Genomic DNA, 25,456 nt, shown 5'->3' on the forward strand with positions numbered 1-25,456 from the left:
TCCCCTGCTGATAGCAGTTTTTCATTTCCGGATATTGTTGAACTTGTCCGCTGGGAATTCCTCCAAGCGCTTCCGGTGTTTACGACGCTGTGCGCAGGAGTGGAAGTGCAGAACCCATCAAGGAATCTCTCCGAGTTCTTTGTGCACAGGCCGAAGCCGTAGTCGTCTCCTCCACCCTTCCATCTCTCCCCTCCGCCTCCTCCCTTTCCCCGCCCTCCTCAGAGCTCGGGCGACAGGGCTTACTGAGAAAACGTTGGGCAGATCAACACAATAACCAAGGGCGCCTTCCCAAATCCCTTTCATGTCTGCTGTCTCCATGGAAAGGGAACACCCGCTCCCAGATAAACATTGAATTGAGTGTACACTGACGTTCGGTAACTTTACACAATATATTTTACATGTTTATGGAGGCTTTTTTAGCTCGCACTAGGAAGCAGACTATGGCGGTAGCACCAGCCATGTTTATTTTGTATTCCGTGTATTGACCGCTGTCCAAGAAACAATTGCAGATAAACTTTGAAGAGGGAAAGTAAACTATGATTAGACTAACATAAACCTGTGAGATCAGGTTCACGTAGAACCCTGGCATTCTTTTGCTTTTTTTTTCTGCGAGCTGGCTGAATGTTACACCGAGCAGGGTCTGCGGTAGACCGGTGCCCCAGTAGTACAACATTTACCACGAGGGCAGGATCGTATGAAAAGAGTTTTTCTTCGAGGAGCGGAGGACCACAGATACATTTGTACATCCGGGGTTTTTATTGTCTCCATTCAGTACCTATAACCCTGGCAAGCCCCCTGTAACTGCCAGTCAGACGACTACCTCTTAGGTGTGGGTCTGCCTCCAGTTGAAGGTTCCAACAAAGTTTTCTCTAAGGTAACCCTGCCTCTGCTTCATAATGATCGCCCTTGGCGCTGTAAATTTTTTCAGAGAGTTTTGTCTTGGCTTCTTGTCCTTTCCTCTTATCATAAAATCAACGAACTAACGAATGAATGAACAGGTAAATGAATGAATGATAAAGTTAAGCAAACTTATTTTGTCACTGCTCACCAGAAACCTCTGGCCTCACTTCTGAGTTGAAAGATGTAACACGGGGAATAATGTATGCAGCAGAATCACTGACCATTCACACATTAAAAACAAAACCAGTGGACCTCGTCGGTGATGATATTTTAATCTTCCATCCCCATCCCCTACCCACCCTGTCATCACCTCCCTTACCATGCCTGCAAAAGCTGCCTGGGTGATATCGATCTTGTTTTTAGTGGTGAATGTGTGATGATGTTATGTTCACCATCACCCAGAGCACCAGTGTGTGACAGATGACAGGCGCTTGGCATTCATCTGGAACTGACTGTCTGACTGGCTGGCTGTAATTGATGCCATGTCGACCCGCATCTGCTTTCTTGCCTAAGTGCCTAACTCGTGTATGATTTGATTTTTGTTGGTGAGTGCATGGGTACTGAGGACAACCGATGTACACACTCATCAACATTTAAAAGCTCCTCTGTTCATTTATTTGTTATTTTTCTGTGTTCAAATGTACCCGTGGCCAATAATATATCGAAGGTGAATGTTTTAATGTCTTTAATAAAGTAGGCGATTCTTTTGTGTTCATATCTATTCAAGATTTTGTCAGTCAGATGTGTCACATGGGGTCGGTCCCTCGGGTGTATGAAATTATCATTCTTGAAGAATGTGTCCTGAATATCGAAAGTCTTCACGGGGTACATATGACTTGTTCTTATGCGGACGATTGTAGTATTACATTATGAAGCAAAAAAAAAAAAAAAAAAAAACAAACACAAAAACAAAAAAAAAACAAAAACAAAAAAAACAACAAAACAAAACAAAAACAAAAACAAAAAAAAACAAACAAAAACGAAAAGTGAGTTCATCTGATATCTGTTGCACTTTGTAACTCGTTGGTGTTGGTCGAGGGATGTTGCTATATTTAACACTAACCTTGTCATTGTAAACTTCATTTCCAGGGTCATCAGCTTTCCCTGTATTCTAAACTAAATAAACCTCGTGCAAGTTAGCAAGACCGTGCTGTCTTCATGTATTCTTCCCTTCCTACACTCAGACGAGCAGCTGTGCCACTAACCTTGCCTGCTGTCATTCTAAGGGTCGGGCTGGCATTCACAGTATATGGATTCAGCCTGGTTTCCCTGCACACCACTGTATTTTTTCATTATTTTCTTTGTCCTGGTTACAGTGTCTGTTCTAGTTACAGTATTTGTCGATTTGCTGCTGTTGTTGTCGCGAATGTGCAGTTATTTTGTCTCAGTCTTGTGGCAAGCAGCTGTATAATCAACGCAAATAAACAGCCACATTATCGTCTGACTGATTATTGTTCACAGCCTGATGGGTTGTTTCGTAAATTGTAACTAAACATGGGAAAATGAGAAGCTAGCGGATTGGGAATAATTGTTGCGTGGCAATAGTTTTCTTCAGCCATTGTGGTTCTTTATAGGGATTAGTCACGCACACGTTTGTTTGTTTTGTTTTGTTTCTTCCTAGTTTGCTTTGTTTATGTCTGTGATGAAAAGATCAAAACAGAGAGGAAAAAGAAGTAAACGGTGTGCACTTTATTTATGAGTTCTCAAAATCTTTGAGAATCAAACCTGAACTGCTCTTAATGTCCAGTTGTCCACCATTTAACAAAAATTATTTTAGTCAGCTAAAGTTAAATACTCGTACTCCTCCTACCTAGAAAGAGGAAAGGAAGGAGCTATATGGTAAAAGATAGTAAGAGACATGGAAGACGAGTGTGGAATTTTATTTTCCATGATCCTCGGTCTGTAGTTCTTCTAACAATATTCTTATTCTCTCCTACTTCCCTTGGCACGATGTAGAAGACTGAGGGAAGGTGTTCAAATGATGGGAGTGTTCAGAGAGGCGAAATCATGCATCCACGCACGAACACACGCACGAACACACCAGCATATGATCTCAGATGTGCGGACAAGGATACTAATTCATACCTCGACAATCTTTGGTCGTCTGTCTGTCCTTCTACACTCACGCACCTCATCCGGTTTGTTTTTTGTTTTTTTTTCTCGTAATGTGCGAATATCAACTTCGTTCACTTTTAACATGGAGTTTGCCCTCCACACACCCTCACCCCCATCCGCATTACCGAGCATCTTCCTTCGTACCTGGCTAGTGTGTGTGTGTGGTATATAATATATATAACACTTTGATAAATAATTACTTTAAACAGTTGATCGCAGCTGCACCTGATTCCCTCATCCAGGTAGCTTCTTCCCCAATTATTTCCTCTTTTGCCAGAAACCTGACACGAAGCCTGTCCACCCTGAAGCTGAGTCGCCGTGAACAAGAGCCTGAACCTCAAATGAACCTTTCCTTTCTGTGTTCCTTAGAGTATTCAGCTGGCTTTGAAGTGCGCACATGTCTCATTTCTATTGGAAGTTAACACCACTTTTAAAAAAAAAGTTGGTAAATGTTTGGGACTCTGATAGACGTTATCTGCCTCCATCAACAGCTGAAGCTAAAACGCATTTGTCTCCCTGGAATATATGCTTCTCTCCCCTTTAGTCTTCCTCAACCCTCTTCCCCACCTCTGCAGCACGTTCAAATCGTTGTGGAGAATAATACAGATAAAACAGAAGTTTACTTCTGCAAAACAAAACTTTAAAACTTCTGGTAATACAAGGCCAACATTTTAAAATTTAGAAGATTAAAATATTTCATTCATTATTTGTGTTCTATGGAGTTTCTCCGGGGTAAAAAAAAAAACCAACTCAGACTCTCTTCAAGCAGGTGCACTATCACGTGTCATCATTCGTTGGGTATTTTTTTTTTTTTTTTTTTGCTACACTGTCTCTGCTTTCCATTTCTTACTTGATAGCCTCAGATATCTGATTTTCGCTGAAAGCATCTGCCGCCCCAACGATACTCTGGTGGCCACGTGTGTCGTCTAGTGTAATTTGATGCTGTCAACAGCAGTGCAAAGCCGGCTGAGTCACATCCCGGACTGAAACATCGCTTTCACATAAGAATGTTATGATCGATTCGATATGAAGATACTAAAGCCAACACTGGAAACCAGTTTGAGGTTTCTGCCTCGTGCACACATTTTATTGACGATTACCGAGTCTGTACCTGGGTGGCCAGCTTGCGATGCCTGTCTTTGCTGGAGCCTCACGAGTGTAAAATCTGATGGAATCTTATCCTCGCAAATAAGAAAGGAGAGAGATTTTGTAAAGGGGAAAATATTCTTTGCCCCATCAGTCCAGCTAACGTGGCATGAAATCCAAGACTAGTTTGGGACAAGGAATGACATTTACATGTCTGCTTGGCTTCCCTCGTAGATACTGTTGTTAGAAAATTGCTTTCCTCATGATAACGGGCTGGTATCACAGAAGCTGATTTTCGGAAAGGTGTAATTTAGCTTTTCTCTTTGACCTCTTGCGTGAGATAAAGTAGCCTGATATGCGTGTCTGTAGAAACACGCATGTCCCGGCACAAGTTTTGGCTACTGAAGAATGTATGGACCTTGCAGATGAGCTTCGCGCATCATTTTGGGAGAATACAGTTGAAACATGTCTGTAGGGGTCGTGTTCTACTGTAGTGGCTTTATTACACCATGCGAACTATAAAAATACTGCAATTCCTGATTCCTAACCCCGACATACCCGGGTGAACGTTGGTTCCACGAGCTTTCTACACAACAATGCGCTTCATTCTACATCAAGACAACTGTACAAACCTTCAGCAGACGACAATAGACACAGACAAACCTACAAACGCACGGATGTTCAAGAGATGGATTTTGTAGTTTTAAATGGAAATTACTTCTAAGAAGGTAAATTTTCACGTCCAGATGAATCATGTTTAGAAAGGGCGAGGGAGAACAGTACCTTGATGAACTCATCACGATGAGAGCCCTGCTTTAGCCACCCCTGTGAACCCATCGTTGTCTTGTACAACTCAAGAACTCTGCACTTTAGTCGCCACCTGCACCGCTCAAAGGAAGAATAAAATCGTTAGAGACGAACACAAGGATGAGAATCATTGCCTCTCAGCTGCCTCTTCCCCTAGAATTTAAAATATAATTTACGGAAGAGAACTGGAGATGGGTTCTTGAACCTTATTTTTATTTTCAATTCAAAGCGCTTAATGTCACCGCCTGTGAGTTATCTTCTCCTTGCACACAGAATCATCATCGCAGCCCAGAGAACAGCAACATCATTGGCGTCGTTATCAGCCGACACCTCGTGCCTACAGCCAGCAGATGAGGGGCATTAATCACTACAAGATCGCATAGTGTTCCTGAGCTTCCCTCCGCCATTTCTTGCACCTGATGACTCACACACATCGTTTCTGCCTGAATGGCTACAAGAGAGTTTATCAAGAGTTCGCGTCCCTGTCTACAACTATAAACATGCACGTCCATCCACCTTTACCCCTCAAACTCAGGCAGAAGAGGGGAAAGAAAAATGAAGAAAAACATGTGCGACCTTCTTGGTCCAAAAGGATCTTATAAAAATTGAAAAGCCATTGGAAGATCAATTTTACAGGTGCAGGAGCGGAATGGGAGAGAAACGGAGTAGGAGAATGGGATTTTCGATAAAGTGTGGAAATTTTACGGCCATGGTAAGCAGTAAAAATAGAATAGGAAAATAAAATAAAAAACGAGATGAATGTTTAAAGCTTCCAGCTCTGAAGAGTCGTAAGAGCTGCAGGCACTGAGGCACGCCCACTTTTATTTCCACTACAAGTGGAAGTAGGTTGTGGAAAGTGCTAGGACCTGGTTAGGGTAGAGCGATATATAATTTATAAATAAGCAAACTAATAATAATAATATTTTAATTAGTATATAGAGAATTTAAAATACGGGTTTTAACCATAAATGCTGATACCAGATACTACAATCAGATTGTAGAGTATCTATTTCGTAAATTGAGGAGGAGATTCTGTGTGCATAGGAAAGTCCCAAATAGCATAGCTGAAGATAAATATTGCTGAATTAGCTGTTTTTTTAAATTTTGCTATTGTGTTGTCACCTATTCACCCTGTGTGGCAAGACTGATGGTCTCATAGTAAACTGTTGGTTTTTACACGACTCTCCAACACACACTCTCAATAAACATTCACGAATGCCTCACCACAAAGAAGAAAAGCAAAATAGCAGTACATGTACATGGGAATTTTCTTGCATCGAGAAAAAATGTCTTCTAGGCGCTGCTAGCATGCTAAATATCAGCAGTTTGCTTGCACAGAACAATAGTGCTTCAGAAAACAGTAAATCAAATTCAAAGGCCATGGCTTTGCCCATCAGCTACGCTTCTGGTGAAGATCTGTTGCCGGGTGGCCTGCTAGCAAGAAATACGGGTGTTCACCAAACTTCGCTTTTTTATGGGAAGTCCGGTGTGTTTTAGTGTCTAGAAAGTGCGTGTAGAATTGCTTTACAATGAGTATTCATCTGCAGAGAAGACAGCAAACTTGTCAATACAAGTGATGAACTTTAACCTCGGCAGCACACTTGACACGTTAATGACATGTGAATGGCGCCGCTGTTGTCGGGTGTAATAAACCTTTAAGGATATTTCTTTGGGTGTTAGTACAGGGTGTTGTTATTATTTGCGGTTCAAAGAGAAGAAACAAGATGTTTGTATTTTTACCAAGTGGTTTAATTGGACTGCCTAACACCACAACTCACTGATTGGTTGATCTGAAAACTGTGGAGGGAGATGTGGTTCTCATTCACTCCTTTCTGACGGTTTCAGACTACAGGAGATATTCTAGTTTAAAATCTTCCCTTTAGTACTTGCCGCAATATGGAAGCCTCTTCATATAAATTAACCCTAATCCATCTCGCGGTGACTCTCGGGATGAATGTGGCGATGAAAGCTCGATAAGGTTGTCCATGGTGACGTAGGTATCGACAGTGACGTATGAGTCGCCACCGCCCGTTACTCTTTTGTTTGATGCTACAGAGTGTCACCATCGCCGTGTTACGGGCTTTGTGAGCTGTTATCCCCACTCGTACACCCTCGACTGTAGTTACGACCACGCGTTTCCTTGTATATCTTTGGTATGTATGATAAGGACGGAGGGAACGAGAACGAGCGAGCAGGATGAACTACTTTTGCCAGCCATTCTCTCCCTTCGCAGATGTTTTCAAATGGAAGCGAAGGTGTGTGATGCTCTCGCTATCCCACGTGTTAGGTAGTCGAGCTACAAGTCTGGCTGGACACTCGGCAAACCAAAACCGGTCTGGCAAAAACTGTTTTTTTAATTCTAGCAGCAGTGACTCGTTGCTGATCGACGATTTGTGTTGTACTCCGCATCATACTTCATCACCATCATGGGTGGTCGGGGTTGATGCGTTCGTTGGAGTCGTTTAAATTGTAGGATAAGTAGGCTTTGCTCGAGCTTCCTTGAGCATGACTAAAGACAAAAGAGGATAGGGTATCTATCCTGACTTGATTGTCACATTCACTGATTAGTTCAAATTATGCGGTCGGTCCTCTCCTTGAGATATACGTCAGCTTTGTATCCATGTGTGTGGTCGTGTGCGCACGCGCGTTAAGGAGATAGTGAATGTGCATGCATGCGTAACATGCAAAATAATCTTTCATATAAATGCAGTGCTTCTCACTTTGTTGATAAGACAATAATCACACCAGGATCTTACAATTTAGGTTCATGGTTAATTATCGGTGTAGCTTCATAGCAGGTGGCATCTACTCCGACCATTCCGCCGTTGAAAGCGGAGTGTTTGTCTTTCCTGCATGCATCTGCGTTCCATATATTGTTTATAAATAACCTGTAAGGTGATCGTGATAACTGTACCATTCTATTGAATCCATGAGAATTTTGGGAGAGTTTCAGCACCTCTTTGTAACTTGTTCTCAGTTGTAACTTCTATAATAATAAAATGAGTTTATATATATATATCACAATTACCTTGGAAAGCCAAGATCACCCGCTTTAAATTACTCAAAGCAAATAAACAAAAAAGTCCAAAATTTACTGAAAGAAAGAGAAAAATCCTTTGAAGCAGCCAGCAAAACTAAGACTCGCAAGAGTAATGTTAACACATGGACGCACAGACAGACACACAGATATATCAAAAGAGCGAGCGCTGCTCCTGTGACCAGTTGACATACGGTGATGCAGCATCGTCTGCTCCCTCTTCGACCGTTATTGTAGTGGTCACAAAAGACCGACAGTCGATTCATTTCAATTCTTAGGCGAAAACGAGGCCACAGACGAGGAAATGCTTCAGCACAAAGGTGAGGATGCGAGGAGAAGTCAAGGTCAACTAAAGGGCATACCCATCAAAACAAACCGACGAAAACAAAACTGCGGAGAGCAACCCTCAGCTGAAGGGACATAACTCTCCACCATTTAAAAAAAAAAGTGGGGAGGGGAGACCCACTTATATGAGTGTGGACAAGTGGAAGAGTTGATGTCCACATAAGAAAGCGCAGGAGGAAGGCTCACCTCGGTGTAAGGCGAGCGGCGAGTGCGCGTTCAGTGGTTCCATACCTTGCACGCAGCCGGTCTGTTTCTAGGCCCGCAGGATCCCAACCCTTTGTTGTTGGCCGAGCGGCGCGCGCGAGAGTTAGAAAGGCCGCCCCGGTGTCGGCGCGAGACTTCAGCTAACACGCGCTCCACATCTCACCCGCACACTGAGACACGGAGGGAACGAGCCAGGGCCTCTGGCGGCGGTTGCCTGTGTACAGCCAAACAGCTGGGAGCAGTTCTGAGGGCCGTTGCCTCGTATTGTGTGTGTCTGCTGCTGACGAGGGTTTGGATCGCGGCTCCGGAGTGTTAATGACGTAACACTGGGAGGTTCTGGGAGGGAGGACGACAGTGAGAGGGAGAGAGACTGAGCCAGCGGTCGTTAGTGGTTGAGTACAGGGGCATTCACTCCGCACTACTAGAGCTAGGCAGGACGTGTGACCTGCGCCTGGCCTCCACCACCTCCCCCTCCCCACCACCAACACCACCAGCACAGGACGGTTTGTGTGGGAATCTCAACCGCCGAGTTCGTGCCGAGTGTCCACTAACCCTCAGTCGAGGAAAGCTCCGATGTGTTGTAGTCACCACCGGATCATCATCATCACTGCAGCAGCAACAGCTTCAGCAGCCAAGCGTTTGACGTTGAGAGGCGGTGGCTGACCAAGACGTTTGTTGTTATTATTTTGATACGTGCCGAGGGCGGGTGTGACAGCGTGTTTCTGCTGGCAAGACTATGAGAAGGATATAGCAGAACCGGAATTGGTCCCCAGGAAACAACAGACCTGTCTAGAGACTGAACAGTGAGTAACATTCTTGGTGGATATAGATATTTATGCGTTGTTTATTGTGTTCGTGTCTGCGTGCGAGTGTGTGTGCATGGTTAAGTGGTTGAACAAGTCGCACGGTGAGACTACACTTACATGAAGTTAGAGACATTTGTTTGACATTCTAATTCTTGCTGGATGGTTGGTGAGAGCATGAAAAGGAAACACAATTCCCCATTACCAGAGATAAATAAGCAATACTCTGGTGAGAGTTGTTGTTCTGCGCACGAGACACTCACAACCAGGGGAGATAATACACAACTCAAGGACTTGTACGTGTGATTGTGAGCTGCAGTGTGCAGGCTGTGCTGGGTGTCATGGTTACGGATTTTTCTATCACTCTTTACTGTCATCGCTTTTTTTCCCCTCCCTCTCTCTCTCAATGTAAATCAATAATAAAAAAAAAGTGTTCGTTCGTTCCTTCTCTGTCACACACACACATCCTGCACACATGTTGTTATCGTCGCATTATCTAGCGATTCATAATCAATAGGCTGCAATAATAAAAACCGAAACAAAACCAGGAACAGCATTGTAATCCCCAAGAGAATCGTCGCTGCCGTAAAGAAGCCCAGACCTCGCAGCCCTCGCGCTTTTCAGTCCGCTATCGAGCGGCCGCTCACCTCCTCTGCATGCTGTGTCGCAGCTGTTGGTGCTGTCGCTGTTGGTGCAGATGGCGACGGTGATGTGTGTGTGTGTCCGTGCACGTGCGATTGTGTGTGTTTAGCTTTTCTGGGCTGTCTGTCTAATCCTTCATTTTAATAAAAGCGTGTCTTGGTTTCTGGGTTTTTTTAGTCTAGTCAGGGAAGGAAATTACTTCCCTCGCTCCCCCGTCAACGGACCCTCTGTTAACAATGCACTCCAGTCTCTTCTAATTCCTTGTATTGGACGTACACACTTATGTCTGTGAATCATTTCCTGGCTGTAGGCCTAAATAGACATAGAAACAATGGTATAACATGTTCACATAAGTGTTAGTATGTGACACTTTCCCGATAGTGTGGAGGGAGGGCGGGTGTACTATAACCATTTCCGATGGAATCCTGCTTTGCAAATGGATGCTGTTTCGCCTGCGTTGGTTATTTTATCAACTAGCAGAATTTAACCCACGGTTAACTCTCGGTAATTTCCCTTTCGTCCACCGGTTTGTTGGGGTGTTTACATTTCTTCAACAAGCACTTTCATCACTGTCAGCTCGCGCTTGACTGCAATCTTCTCTCCCCACACTTAGCAGGCTATCGCTAAAAATAGTCTCAGATGAGGTTTATTAGGCTCCACGCTAATTGACACCTCTCTGTTAGCTTTCTTTGATTCTTTTTCTCGTGGAATACTAACCAAAGGATGGAGAGCAAAGCAGCTTGTAAACATGTTCATGCCAAGTGTCCATGAAAAGGATGTGAGTTGGTTTAAACCTGTATTTAGTCTCTTTGCTGTCGGTTTTCACAGTTATGCGCAAGGCAGCAGTTAACAATGTTGTGAGAGTTGTGCCGCTGTGGTGACAAACAGTTCGGATTCATTCCTACATTACTTTGGGAAAAATGCTTTGTTTGTTATCTTTTGATGCCGGACAAAGCGCGTGCGCATACACCATGCATGAGCGCGCGCACAGAGAGCAGCACCGTGTTGTGTGATGTGACATCCTCCATATCAGCCTTTTCCTCTCAAAGGTTAAGGGTTAAGTGCCGTCTCCAAGGTGATGGAACGTGTCAATATTTAGGGCTGTTGCCTCTTTTGTGTGAAACAAGTGATTGCAAAAATAAAAAAAGGTTTGTGTGTGTGTGGGGAGGGGGACATGCATTTTAGATGGGAGGTTTATGTGATTGCGTGTTCTGACAACTTTCTCCCACCAGGTAATAAAATATTGCATTAAAGGTGTAACATTTTGTAAAGAATAATTATTGTAAATTAATCAGGAACGATAATCTGATTTTATTATTTTTCATCGAAAGGCGAGTCAAAACTTTTAATATGCTTTCCACTCTTCTACTGCTTCCGGAATTTGCTGTGTCCATGCTATACAAAGAGATGTAGAAGAACACTGTCACTTTTGACCTGCATTCCTAATTGCACGTGCGTGTCTGCATGCTATGACCTTTGCTCCTCGACACTTCCCTCTACTCCCTACCATGTAAAACATCTCGATTACCTGTCCCTAGCAGGTACATTGCTACCAGCAAAAGAGCATCCGCAGTGGAACTGTCTAACATGTAGCAGGTTCAGTAGAATCCATTGGCGGCGGCGGAGTGGGACTATTGTGTGATCTACAGCTCATTGTGCACGAGATGCAGGGCGAGTGATGTCAGCCGCCACCATCGAGGGCGAACACCGATTCGTCTGCGGCTTGTCTTGTGCCAGCCTCGCCCAGGTGATCAATAGGCGATCGTTCTCTCCTGACACCGGGCCCGCCGCCCATGTCATTCAGCCTTGCTGACGGCTAATGTCACGGCCCAAATCGCGAAAAGACCTTGCCTGGGTAGCACCCACCCGGCCACCCGATTATGCTCGAGCCGCAGGCTTGGGTGATGGAGCATTTTAATCAGTGCGCATGATTATATTGGGTATGTGTCCGACAGCGATAATGTCAGAAGTTGTAGCTGATGTGATCTGAGCGTATTATTTCCAGAAATTTCCTGACTTCATTGGGTCCATTACAGTTTACGACCACTTGGACTACTTGACATGTTTGTGTGATGCTTTGTTATTTAGAAGGAAGTGATCTTTATCTATCCAGACCCTTTCTTTCATTTTTCTCTCTGTTTACTCACCTCGTCTCTCTTTCTCTCTGAAACACATGCTTGAAATCACAAAGGTTATTTTTGTTTTACAAGCAAGAAAGTTTGAAGAGCTGAAAAAGATTGAAACCAGAAGTTACTATGTGTGTTCAATGACCCAGAACTCCCAGCCCTTCTGACTGTCCACGAAGGGGTTTCAAATTCTTTAGCTTTCTTTCTACCCTTCCTTCTTGTCATACAGCCATCACTTTCTTTACCTGACTAATCGCACAGAAGGTAACACCATCAGATGGACTGTGAACCAGGGTTGGTGGAGGGTGTGGAGAGAGTAACTCATGTGCGCTAGTGTTTCTCCTGTCCTTTTTCCTTTTCTTTATTTCCATCCCTCTGTTTGTGAGAGAGGGAGTGTGCGTGTTTGCCTGCAGTATTCGATTATCTGTAGGCAAGTGGCATCCAAGTCATAAAAGTGTAAAAAAAAAAAAAAAAAAAAAGCAGACAGTTCAGGTGTTTATTGATTACCTCTGGTTCATTAAGGTATCAGGTGTTAATTTTTAATGTAAGCTACAGCATTGTTTTGTTTTATTTAGAACACTGACACCAACTGATGAGGTTTGACAAGGAGAAGAACTCAGACACGGCATGGTTAAAAAAAAAGAAACCCGAGACATGAATTAAGACATCTGCTGGGTGGAACGAGCATTCTCTTCACATGCCCGGCCTACCTTTGAAACAGCAATTTTCACATATCGAAATCGAGCTTTAAAGTCAGCAGGCTAGTGCCTTCCCCTGTTTTAAATGCAACTCTTTGGTCCAGCACCATGGCTGTCTATCGAGAAATTGTCGCCAACACAGTTCCCAAAGACTTTGAAGTACGCATGGTGCGAGTGTACACACACACAAACTGAATTACTGGGGCTATAAATAATTTTGTATTCCCTCCTTATCTTTGCTTTTATCTTTCAAGACACTAGAGTGCTATCGGAAGGTCATCTGATCAGTCACTGAAACCAGAGGCTAGGAAGGAAGCGCACGAGGAGATATGAAAACAAACAGAACCGACCCACCCCATCAAGTCACGTGACGACAGACCGTTGGATGCGCAGATAGAAGCTGTAGCCAGAAGCACTGGGAAACATCATCAGACTTTAGCTACCAGGAATTTCTTGAAGCAAATGTTGACTGTCTCAAACTCGCGATTTGTTGCCATGTATTTCATCTAACTGGTTTCGAACAAGCATGTTGCTGCATCATGTCCGGCAACTGGACATCGCTTGAAACCGGAGCCGACAGTGGACACAGACTTTGGAGGCACTGACCTACTCTAGGTCAGTGGTGGAGGAAAAGGGATAGGGCTACCCATGATATTGCACTATGTAAATAAAGAGAGAGGGGAGAGAAAACATGCCATCGGCACGTGAGCAGCCATAACTCTTGCAATCGGTTGAACTGACATATTTGTACAATGAGCATCCTGGACATAAACTTCGGTTATAAACATGTTCCATCAGAATTGCTCGTGTTGATGGGCATGCGCTGTTGATTAGAATCGTGTGTGTTGATAAGCAATACTCAGTTCTGTGAGTTTCCACTTCATGCATCAAGCTCCTGCTATAAACATGGCCCGGCCATGACACTCAGCACGGCAGTGGTCCCTAGAGTATCGTGTAAGGGAGACCATTCTATATGATGAGGTATCGTATAAGGGAGACCAATATGTTTAGGTCCGTTTCGCTGTGGATTATCGCACGCAAGTCTACGAAGTGGTAACATGTCTACAGTTTCTTGGTAGTCAGACCGCCACAAAACCTCTGTGTTGTTGTTGGTTTTTTTTTGTTGTTTTTTTTAGTGTTTGTTTGTTTGTTTTTGCTTTTGTTGGTTTTTTTGTTTGTTTTTTTTTTTTTAAAACTCTCTAGTGGCGTGTTCTCTTTTCATGTCTCCTACATTTCCTTCCACACAGTTCTGCCAATGTGCTTCGCTGCCTGTTGTTTATTACCACCATGAATTCTTTCGCAACATCACTGAAAAAATGCTTGACATTGGACTGCACGACTTTGCTCAAAGAACGATTGAAAACTCGGCTGAGGTTCGATCCCTGAAGCTGGAAGTGTTCGTGGTCTCAAGTACATTTTTAACTATACAAAAGATCTTGCTTTTAAAAGTCTGTGTTTCAGCTCACACCATGCTGTACAGTTTACTTTTTAATTAACCTCGCGTGTTGGAAGTTATTTCTCTCAGTCACGAAAGAGGCCAATAAGATTTGTGGTCGCCTGCTGAGTCATCGCCTGCCCGCCATCTTGTTCCATTCGTCGCTGTTAGTGTCAAAGGTACTCTTGCAATGCATGTGAATGATTAAGCCGCTGTTGCTAGGTAACCAGACTGCATCTCAAACAGGCACAGCAAGCTGTTAAGCAGCCTTTGAAAGAGTTGGTTTGAATGTAAAACTTTAAGAAGATTTACATTTGTTCGTTTTTAGCAAAACCTTCGAATCGTGTGACACACTACAGTTTCTCGGATTGTCTGGCTAAAGACAGTTATTTGTTGCGAACTGTTGCTGCACTCTTTACCGGTCCTTGCAACCAGTTATCTGACAAAACAAATGATGGTGTTCAGACAAGGCGAACCTTTTTTCTCACGAACTTTTCCTTGATAAAAACAAGTCTCCAAAAGTTTAAAGGAGCAATCTGAAAGTTACCCGAGGGTCTAAAGACAGAGATAAAGGGGAGAGTAATCAGCTTTGCTGCAGAAGCCATCTGATATCCCAGCTGCTGAAGATGTACAAACGAGATGAGTTTGTTCACAGCGACCTACTTCGAGATTCACCAGGCCCTAGAAGATATCTGTTTCCATGTTGGTGCGAACGTGGAAAATCAATTTTCAGCTCTGTGTGTGTGGGAGAGACAGAGGAGAGAGAGAACACCAAGAGATCAGCATTGTTGTGCGAGCAGAGTATAAAGGGATATATATTTTTTAATATAGTTTCCAAGATAATTTTATTTTTTTCTCATATTGGAGAAGTTTGAGAGTTTAAGAAAGGTTGAGTTTTCAGCCTACGAACTGTTTTGTCACTACAGGATTATTTTAATGGGTGAGACTATCCAAACCGATACACACCATGATTCATTGTGGCAACCACAGGCATTCTTCTTCCAGAAATGTAAAAGACACATTCAAGATACGCGCTTGGTTTTTCTCTCTACACCCTTTGCCTCATTAACTTCAACATTTTTAACATCTTTGTTGTGACAAAACATGAGTTTCTTACTGAAATGTCTAGCATCGGTCAATCCAACATCCGGTGTGGAGCTTAGTCTTGAAAAATGTCTCTAAGCTTCCTAGTCTGCTGCGCTGACATTACAGATATCTGAGAAACTGGCTCACAGGCTACTTTACATTATTCACTGTATTTTTCAGGATGAAAAAAAAACTGAGCTTGTTTTCAATGGGAGAATGAAGCTTCGTTAGAAAACATGTCCGCGTGCAATACAGTGGTACTCACACACGCAGACACGTACACAAACATATATACACATGTTTGCATTCTGGTTTTGTGTCTTTCACATAAACACATACACACACACGTACGCACACACACACACGTACCCACGCACACACATATCATCTCACCATGTACATACAGGGACTACTGTAGTCATCCGGGTCTTGCCGAGTTCGGATGGGATGCTGTTGGAAGGTCAACGCTTCAAAAGTCTGGCATCCTGGGCTGTTTGCCTGTCAGTTTCATCTCACTAATTTGTTTGATGGGTGGAAGGGCGGTCTGAGCTCGGATCACTTGGTTCGCCTCCCTCACCAGCGCCCCGGTGGTCTGTACGTCCGGTTACCCAGAATCCCACTGTGACGAGGGCGCTTGCATCTTTCGGGTGCATTCGTCCGCTTTGTGGTATTGACATTCGCAAATACATCAGTAAATTGTGCATAGATTGACGGAGGATAAGGACCAATGTGAATGCCCCGTCTGATGTCGGAAATGCGTTTATTCACTGATGCAGAACTTTGTTATTGCAGGAAAAATTTAGTTTTCGCTCTAAGTGCCTGGGAAAAAAAAAACAGCTTGAGGGTTTGGGGAAATAAGCTTGACACAAAGTGTTTCTGAGAGCTTGTTCAGCAAAATATAGACACACTATTGTGTACATAACGAAGATATATAGGATTCCCACAAGCGAGAGAGAGGGTGAGAAATAACAATTTGTGGATATATATACCCTTTCTTTTTCTTTCTTTCACACACAAACGCGTGAGCAGGTATGTATATAGAGAAGAGGAAAGAGACCGAAGAAGAGAGAAAGAGATGATTTCTGAGCTAGTGCTACAATGTGATTTTAATACACTGTGCAATGTAACACTATGTAATACATTGTGTAAACTTTGTGTTGCTCAGGAAGTGCTTTCTTAAAAGGTACAAACAAACATACACACTTTCGTTCGTGCGCACGTACACACCTTTGCGTGAACACAAGGACTAAGTGTATCTGCCCCTTGTTCGATGCAAACAAATATTTATTTTTATATTTAAATAGAGAAAAAGGATACTGTCTTTACAGTTCATGTTTAGCAGCTGCCGTGCAGCTCCAGACCCTGGCAGCAGTTGCATCAGTCACAGACACACAGCAGATACACAGGAAGGAGGAATGCTGGAGATAATACCCATAACATCCGCTAACCCTCTTGCTTCGTATCTCGTGGGTTGAGTCTTTTAGAAGCAGGGTACAGGGACTAAAAATAGCTAACAGCGGTTGAAAGTCAAGCAGCGTGCAGACATCTTGTCCCTCCCCACACCCCTCCAAACCCCCTTACAATGGAGTCCCTGTTAACAAATGAATACCTCCGTAAGTTACCCCCGACCAGAGTAAGTTCGTTGAGATGCAATACTTTTCAGCTAACAAGGGGCTCTTGACAGCTACCTCGGAGTAAGACAGTGGAGGGATACAAGAGTTGCTGCAATAGAGACCTGCCCTCGCCAATAATGTTTCTCGTTATTTGTGGAGAGGTGGCAGGGAGTACATTGTTGCCAAGTTTCTTGTTGTTACGAGCCATTCATCTCGTGGAGGACATGATTAGTGGGTCGGCTGATGATGGAGAGACAACGAGAGGCGAGGAAGATGGCACTTGAGGAAGATCTTTGTCTTTTGGCACAGTTGTCGATCTGACATTGTTTTATTGATGCTTTTATTTCGCTTCCCTTCTGCAATATCCATCCCTATACACATCCCTACTCAACCTAGCGATGTACAGACAACCTATGGAGATTCCCACTCAACCTAGCGATGTACAGACAACCTATGCAGATTCATACACAGTGTAAAATCACCACAAGATGGCAGCACAATCAAATGAACCAGCCAACCAAACTTCAGAGCTGTATGTATGCCCATAAAAGTGTCAGAGTATGGAGAATACGAAGGCAAACAACAAACAATACATTTTTGTCTTTTGTTCCTGAAAAGAACATCCATATTTCTGCAATTATTTAATAACAAATTACAAAACTATTTTTGGCAACGACACGCGGGTTCCCTGCGGCCACTACAAAGACAGTAATGAGAATAAATATTACAAAACCATTTTAAAACATGTTTTTGATGATAGCAGTTAACATTTGATGACTCGGTAATAATTCTTCCTAAAACATCGTTTCATTTCAGCGGGACAAGCGGGCTTAGTTGGAACACATCACAATTACTGTTTTGTGATACTGCAGGGTATTGATGTGGGCGAATGCCATGCGCCTCACACACAATAGAGGGCGCTAAATGAAGTCAGCAGGGAGTAGCTGCTTTCCATTTTGACAGGGATGGCAGATTTGATAGCCTAGACATATTAACAGACAGCCATGCCGTCTACAAACATCGCCATAGTAAATGAGACTATATTTAGCACACATATAATATACTTTGTTAGTCTACCGCTGTGTATTATGTTATAAGAATGCTCAGTTATTTAGTAATCAGTTCCATCTGTTGGTCTGGAAGGTAAAAGAGACATCGAAGCATTTAAATGTACCCACAGCACCACCCGTTACAACCTCGGCTCCCGCTGTGGACATGTCTAGCTCACGTGACAGCTCGCATGGTGAACTATAGTTAGGGTCAGGGACGCGATTTCAGCCAGCTGTTGTTTAGTTTAAAGCTCTTGATCCTCGACTTTGGGTACAGTTACCTGCCGCAGGTGTCGCCTTTTCTCAGGGCGAAAGAACATGTCAATGGTGGGTTGGGTTGTGTGAAGCTGAGTTCAGTACACACTCCATCCACGTGTGGATGACAGACAACAGAAAAAAATGAACTACACGTGTAAAGATCAGAAGCCAGCTCTGCACATCTGTAGTAAGACAAAGCAAGGTGTTCAGATGTCAAATGTAGTCTGTTCAGGTGTCAGAGCAGTCAAGGCTGCAGGTGCGAATATGTTCAGACAAAGTTATTACTTGTTCCAAATTTCCCAACCATCAGTCACATCACTTCAAATTAAATCCGCTTGTTCTGAGACAGGGAAGAAAAGGTGGGGTGTACAATTATGCGCAGGTTTTGAACCAACTGGAGGGTCGGGGGGACAAGGGGTTTCTTGTCTGATTGATGGCATGCAAATTCACGGGAAGACAAGGGGCGCGATGATGTATGGTTAAATCTATGTGTTCGTGCGAGAAGTATAAAGGAACTACAATTAGTTTTTTTTTTCTTTCTTTTTTCTTTTCTTTCGCTTGGGAAATGTATCCGCAGTATACGCTTAGCAAATATCACACAGGAGATGTTGGTCGCTAGTGGGAAGTTAGCAGTCAGCAAAACAGATGACTAATTCCCTCGACTGCCTTTCGATCACCATCTTCTCAAGCATTGTAATGAAATCCTGGGAAAGGACTGGAAGTCAGACAGCACACGGTGTGGTGTTCTCGCCAGGCTCTTTTCCTCTGACTGAAAGCGAGGCTTTGATGTGACGTCAGCAATAACGGTCGCCAGGGTGGAGTTTCCACCCTACAGTGACAGCTGCTCACACCACATCTGTTTCTTATTCATCCCTCCACCCATCAGAAAAACGTGTAACACTTACCATGGATGTAAATTGATGTGTCTAGGGAAACTCGATTTATTAGTAAGCGAGTGAGAGGTCGTGAATTTTCTACTTTATTTTCTCGAGGGACACTACAGGTGTGAAAACATCTGTTAAAACTGTCTTTTGAACTTGTATTTTTTTAACTCGTAAACAAGATGGGATGAACCAGTTCGCACGTTCATAGTTTGTGATCTCATTATTTTTAATGTCGGTAAATAAACAACAACATTTGTATTTCTCTCTCTCTCCCTCGATTGTTTAGCAACATCGTGATAAAACAGACCCGATGAATTATTTCCTGCACTTTACTCTCAGTTATCACACAGTCTGTCAACACTAACCCTGGATGGCTCGTGCAAACAATTTCTCTGAAATAACACAGGAACTTGGCAGTTCTCAAATAACTGTAACTAATTGGCTCTCAAACATCAGTCAAGAACTATCCAGCTCTCAAACAACAATCCAGGAACTCGCCAGGTCTCAAACAACAATCGTAATGATCAGGTCAAGGTGTGCCGATTCCTGGACGAGTTGGAAGGTGTGTCGATCATCAGATGTTGGGATCAGCCTACAACCATCCTCTTGTCTGCCGCCTTCTTCATCGACTGATGTCCCCCATCAACCCGATTTCTTCTCGCAAGAATACTTTAGTCGTTGAATAATCTGCGATTGTCATCGGACAGAAAATTAATTAGGACAAATTTACAATTTTTATGTAACCCGGTCACTTCCACGCTGTTTATCTTGTTTGGCATTCGTCTTGAAGATAAACAATATTATAAGTTAAAATTATGATGAGTCATTACCTGAACTCAAAACGAGGCAGGCGAGAGAGAAAGAAGGGGGAAGGGGTTGTTGGGGAGAGGAAGTGAGAACGTGTAAAATTCCCATTATTCGGTCACCTGTCGCCTGTTAGGTCAGCATCCCTCTTATCAGCAAAATGATTCATCGTTTCCTGCCAAGTTGGTCCGAATGCTCGATGCCTTTAAATATTCCTTCCCTCGACGATAAGACTTTACGGCTCGCGCGGGGCTCGCGAGAAAGCGAAGAAAATGATGTATTAATTTGATTTATTGTTCGCAGGCTGCCTGTGCAATCTCGTATATTGTGCGAACGCCATATTGTGCAGTACACATTCACACATTTATGTCCGACAGTTTCTTATAGTCGCCATCTCTTATATGGATATTTCTGTGTCTTTTGATGATCTCCCCGCTTCTGAAAAAATTCGCAGTGAATCTGTAAATAAAGATGGTGAGTCGTGCAAGATGGTGTTCGGAAGGATGTAGATGACAGTGTAGACAGCTGTCGTCTTCAGAGGAGGAGCTCGTATTTCAGGTTTCAAAGAATAATTACTGTTTTCTGTTTATACTCTCTTTATTGTCTTTTTTGATTCATAAATAAATAATTTTTTGTGTCCTCCAAGCAGTTGGCCTTCTGGGAGGAAGGAATAAATTCAAGTATGGCCCTTGAGATTACGGTAAATATTTTCTTTTGCTCTTGCATTTCATTCTTTATCACCTTGATCATTTATCACCTGCGTGAGGACCGGGTGTGAACAATGTGAACAACTGGCAGCCTGCTGTGCAGGTCGATGCTTATTTTTTTGCGAGCTGCCAGCCTCTGGCCTCCTTGCTCGGACCAAAGACAGATGAAGGGCCCAGTGCCAGACCTTTGCTCATAAAACTCTTTCCACCTGCTTGTCTACTACGGTGTGAGCCTGCTACCTGTGCACACCTGGTGGCTATGTACTTAGAGAGCCACGAACTGGATGAGTTTCACAACTGTTGGCTTACCTCGAGTGAGAGAGGTCGCTTCAGATTCAAAGAACATTTTATGTATTCGAAAAACAGAAAAGGAAGAAAACTCAGGTGTGAATGCAATTTTAAGGCGTCCAATGATGTCCGGTGTTCGATGACAGTAACATTTTTAATTGTTCGATTAGGAGAAAAACGTGAGAAAATTTCGTGACTAATGTTCGCAATATGAACAGGAAGTGTTTACTTGTTTATCGGCATAAGACACACACACACACATACATACACAGAGTTCGGGCATACATCATTAATCTGAAAGTAATGTACAGACCCTGGCTTCCCTTAAAGCCGACTAGTCCGCCATCGTTGGAACTCCTGAGATAATTGACCATATTTGGAATATCCTCAGCCTTGTATTTTCTTAAATTGTCAGAGATGCATGCTTTTGATTTCTTTGAACTTCTATTTTAAAGCAAGGTAGGTGTAAGTCTGTTCGTGTTTTATACTGGTTTATATGACACTGATCGCGAGTGGTAAGATGGTTCCTAGTGACTATTACGACGCGGAGGACCTCACCAGTAGCTTTAGACCACAGATACATTATCAACGGGAGCAAAAAGTGTGAAACAAAATGATCATCCGCTCTAAGACAAATCTTTACTTCTGGTGTTAAAGCCGACACTCTTACAACAAGGCAGGCAAGAAATGGGGTGTCATTTGTGTACCCTTCTTTTAAATAATTTAGCTAACAGTTACAAATCTTCAACATACATACACAACAGTTCTGAAAAGGGGATTTGAGTATTGAACTATTGAAATTTGACCCCCGTCTACCCGAGGGTGTCAAGATCGTACAACCTTCATCAGCTCGGCATCAGTACAACTGTGGCAGAGATAACCAAGAAGATTTTCAGCATTTGAAAACGAGGCTGCGCAAGACTTTTAATCCTCGTCTCCAGAACGACTCGCAGCACCTTTCCCAACGGCAGGGTGCCTGGTGCTGCATCGATCCTGCTTCCAGCTCGGCTCTGGCGACCCTTCCTTGTGCACAGGGCGACAAGAAAGAAACGGGAGGGAAATGTCGAGTGTTTGATAATCAGAGATAATTGCGTTAGCCGACTGCGTCGGGGAAACAAGGGGATTCTGTCGAGGGCCGTGGGCAGTCTTCGGCAAACAGGTCCGCACAGCCACGTCTTTCAACGCTGCTCGAACACGCAACGGAGCGGCAGAAATTTCATTGCACATCCTTCTTGTTTTTGTTTTGTTTTGTTTAATTTGCACCACCACCTTCCTCCCTACCCCGAGATGACTTCAGCTTGTTGTTGACGAGAATATTAGAAACGACCATTCGTCAGGAATTGCTTTAGAAACTCACTAAACATTTCGATAAAAATTTACGAACCATTTTGTGATAAAAAGATGAGGAGACACATAAAAATGCTAGAAATTCATAGCCGTTGTCTTAAATCCGGTGGTCATCTTAGGCGGCGAAGTTTTGTTGGAAGCAGAATGTGAAGATCGATGACATTTCCTTTAGCGGTTCCTTTTTTATTCCTGTATTTTCAGTCATTTTCTTCTTTGATTTCCTTATGATGTAAAGGAGACATGTTGATAAAATAATACAAATAGATTTACAACAGAGAGGGAAGGAATAAAAAGAGATTATAATGAGTTAGTTTTTTTTTCCCAGAAACCAAATTATTCCGTTTGCTGTACTTCGTGGAGAAATCATGGACTGGAGCCGAGGACTATTGATGTTAAGTTTCTCGAAGTTTCTCGCTAGTGTCGAGACTATAGCGTGGTGTTAGGAGTGGTGTGGGATGGGTTATGAGCTTGACTAGGCTGCTGTGACTGCTGGGTCTGGGTACAGAGGAAACCTGGTCGGCGCAGATGAACCAGCATCGATCCTTGTGACGTCTTGTCACCCACGTGATTGCTCTCCAGTTGTTTGAAGCTGAGTAGAGGGATAATTGAAAACAAGGTTTAGCATTTGTTTTTCTTGACAGTCACGAACAAAACAGAACATCAACTCCCTGAACAACACCCAGCAACGAGAGAAGACACTGAAAGTACAAGTCTTTGAGGTGAATGAGCATTGTCTGATATGTCTAGACGGGCAAAAAAAACAAAAAAAACAACAACCCAGAAATGTATAAAATATGGAATATAAAATATGCCAGGGAGAAAGTTGATTTAAATGCTTTGGGGATAAGCTAGTGCTGACTCGTGTTCCTGGCATTCCATTTTCCCGCGACAAAAAACAGATCATTGTGCCAGGAAACTAGTTCATATCTCACATGTTGATAGGACTGGAACCACAATAATACAGGGATTGTTTCCAGCGCCATTGAAGTACGAGGTTCTGTTTACACAAAAGAGGATCGAGCAATTACAATTATTCCGAAGTCACTCCGAGTGTTTGCGTGTGGTCCGGCGAGGGGATCGGAAAGACTGAGAGGGTGTGCCCGGGCACATGCATGTCCCTCGTTTATTCTTATCGTTAATGAGAGAAAAAGAAATCTTGCGAGAAGATCAGGAGACGAGACCCATTTTGTGTTTGGAAGGCGGGCTATTTCTGTGGTGAGACGGACACAAGAAGTCAGCAGGCAGGCGGAAACCAGTAGACCTGTCCATCGATCGTCAGATGGCGCCCTCGTCCTCAGGCGCTGTACCTACGGCTGTTCACCATGTCTTTCTCCTGTCCGCTTCCTTCCCGTCTTCATCGCCGCTGCAGCCGCCCTGTGCAATGAGATGAAAGTGGGACAAGCATCTGTTCGTCCGGCTGGGGGCACTCTTGTAGACGCCTAATTTATTTTCATCGGTTGGCCCCAAGACTGGAATAGTTTTCTTGTAGAATGCAACGTATGCTGCATTGCTGATACAGTTTATTGTCCTGGGAACCGCGGTTTGTGGTAAGGAAGAGTTACTCCCTATTCCCTCCGACGGTTCTGACGTCAGCATCGCCAAGAAACATTGGCTGCAGTGTTCGTCTGTGCTTTTTTTTTTCTTTCCTTTTTTTTTAATTATTGAGGGTGGGTGTGTGGGATGAAATGCGCATACCGGCTCTTGTCTTTCACAAAGGACAAATATCTACCGAAAATCGGAAAAAGATTTCAAGTTTGTTTAAACTGTTGCCGACTCTTTGAAATCCGATGAAAGTGTTACATTGGAAACTCTCGTGTCAACATTCTCACTCAGACCCGTTGATTATTGAGTTGTCCTTGCAGCTGCGGAAGAACATTATGTATTCAAGCTACTGAGCAAGCAGGCAAAGTGTAGCAAGCTGGGAAGGGAGGAGCAGGAATGCCATGTCATGTCGGTTAAAATGGAGGGTGATATAATCAGAGTTTTGACCCAGTCAGGAAGTCATACAGAGCAAGCTATCGTTGCCGGTCTTCTGTCAGCTCGCTTATCTTTCCGTTCCTGGGGGATGAAAATAAAAGAAATGGTTTGGCTATCGCTCTGCGCATGCGTGCATGCACGTCCTGTCGCGAGCCAGATCTGAGAAACCGTCAATGCTGACTTACATTTCAAAGCCGATGAAGGTCTGACCGTTGGGAACAAGAACCAAATGTCACGTGGTGGGGAAAAACCCTGGCCTGACTCCCTGAGTCATTTTAGCTTTAGCTCAAGCACTTAGGACTGAAGCGAAAGAGTCGATCGTTGATGAAGAAGAGCCGTTAGAATGCACTGTTCAAGTGTGGCACTCACTTATCAGAATTTTAGCCATCTGGGAGGATTTTTTTTTTTATATACTCCGTGAAAGCTGTTGGTTGTTGGATTTTGTCTGCTGCATTAAGAACTATTCAGAAGATTTTTAGCTCAGGTTACTTAGCGCAGCTAAAGAGGCCGAGAGCTGAAACATTTTTTTTTTTTTTCAACGAAATCAGAATATCTGGAAAAGTCACATTTACTGCCTCGTTTTAATCATCGATCTTCTTCCTCCTTTTTTTTTTCGTTCTGCCCAAATCGTTTTCTCCATCATCATCTCTCTTCATTTCTTCTCATGATGAAAAACATGTGCGCATATACATGGAGAATCCTGCATGTGTAGTTTATCTCCCTTTCTCTCAGGTCCCAACCTGTGTCTGTTATCTGTGTGTTAGTCCGTGTGTATTCTGTCCACCGTTGTGTCTGTGGAATGTCCTTTGTCCTTTCCACTAAGCATCCAGCTTCCGCTTGGTCTAAGTGGAAGGCAGAGGAAAGTGAGCGAAGTCCATTATCCCCCCGAGAAGATGGGACGGGGAAAGGGGGGCAATTACAAGCAGCTCCAGCCCAGCTCGCGATCACCTTTGACCTCCCTTTCGGCATCTTCATCGATCTAACCAAATAATGTCAAGTGTGCTGCTGGCCCTTGTCACTCCCAGGGGAAGGACCCAGCACAGTCTTTGAATGTAATTATTTCCAGGACACTAGGACTGCCCTTGCTGGAATGGCATCTAGCCTGAACCCAGGAACCGGATCAGACTTTTCACAAATATATTTGGAGTGTATTCAATCAGACCAGTATTAATAACGGAACACATATAGTCGGAAGTGAGACTATCAAATGTTTGCTTTACACATAAATAGCAACTTTGCCAAACA

The 25,456-nt window shown here is 43.5% G+C and overlaps 1 protein-coding gene across 1 annotated transcript in view; it reads left to right on the plus strand.

Annotated features, from left to right (window-relative positions):
• LOC112557748 overlaps positions 1–25,456 on the plus strand; it is a 109,432-nt gene that overhangs the window by 38,892 nt on the left and 45,084 nt on the right. The gene's annotated exons all lie outside the window — the stretch shown is intronic.

The sequence above is a fragment of the Pomacea canaliculata genome, linkage group LG2 (genome assembly GCF_003073045.1).
Source record: "Pomacea canaliculata isolate SZHN2017 linkage group LG2, ASM307304v1, whole genome shotgun sequence".
NCBI classification, from domain to species: domain Eukaryota; kingdom Metazoa; phylum Mollusca; class Gastropoda; order Architaenioglossa; family Ampullariidae; genus Pomacea; species Pomacea canaliculata.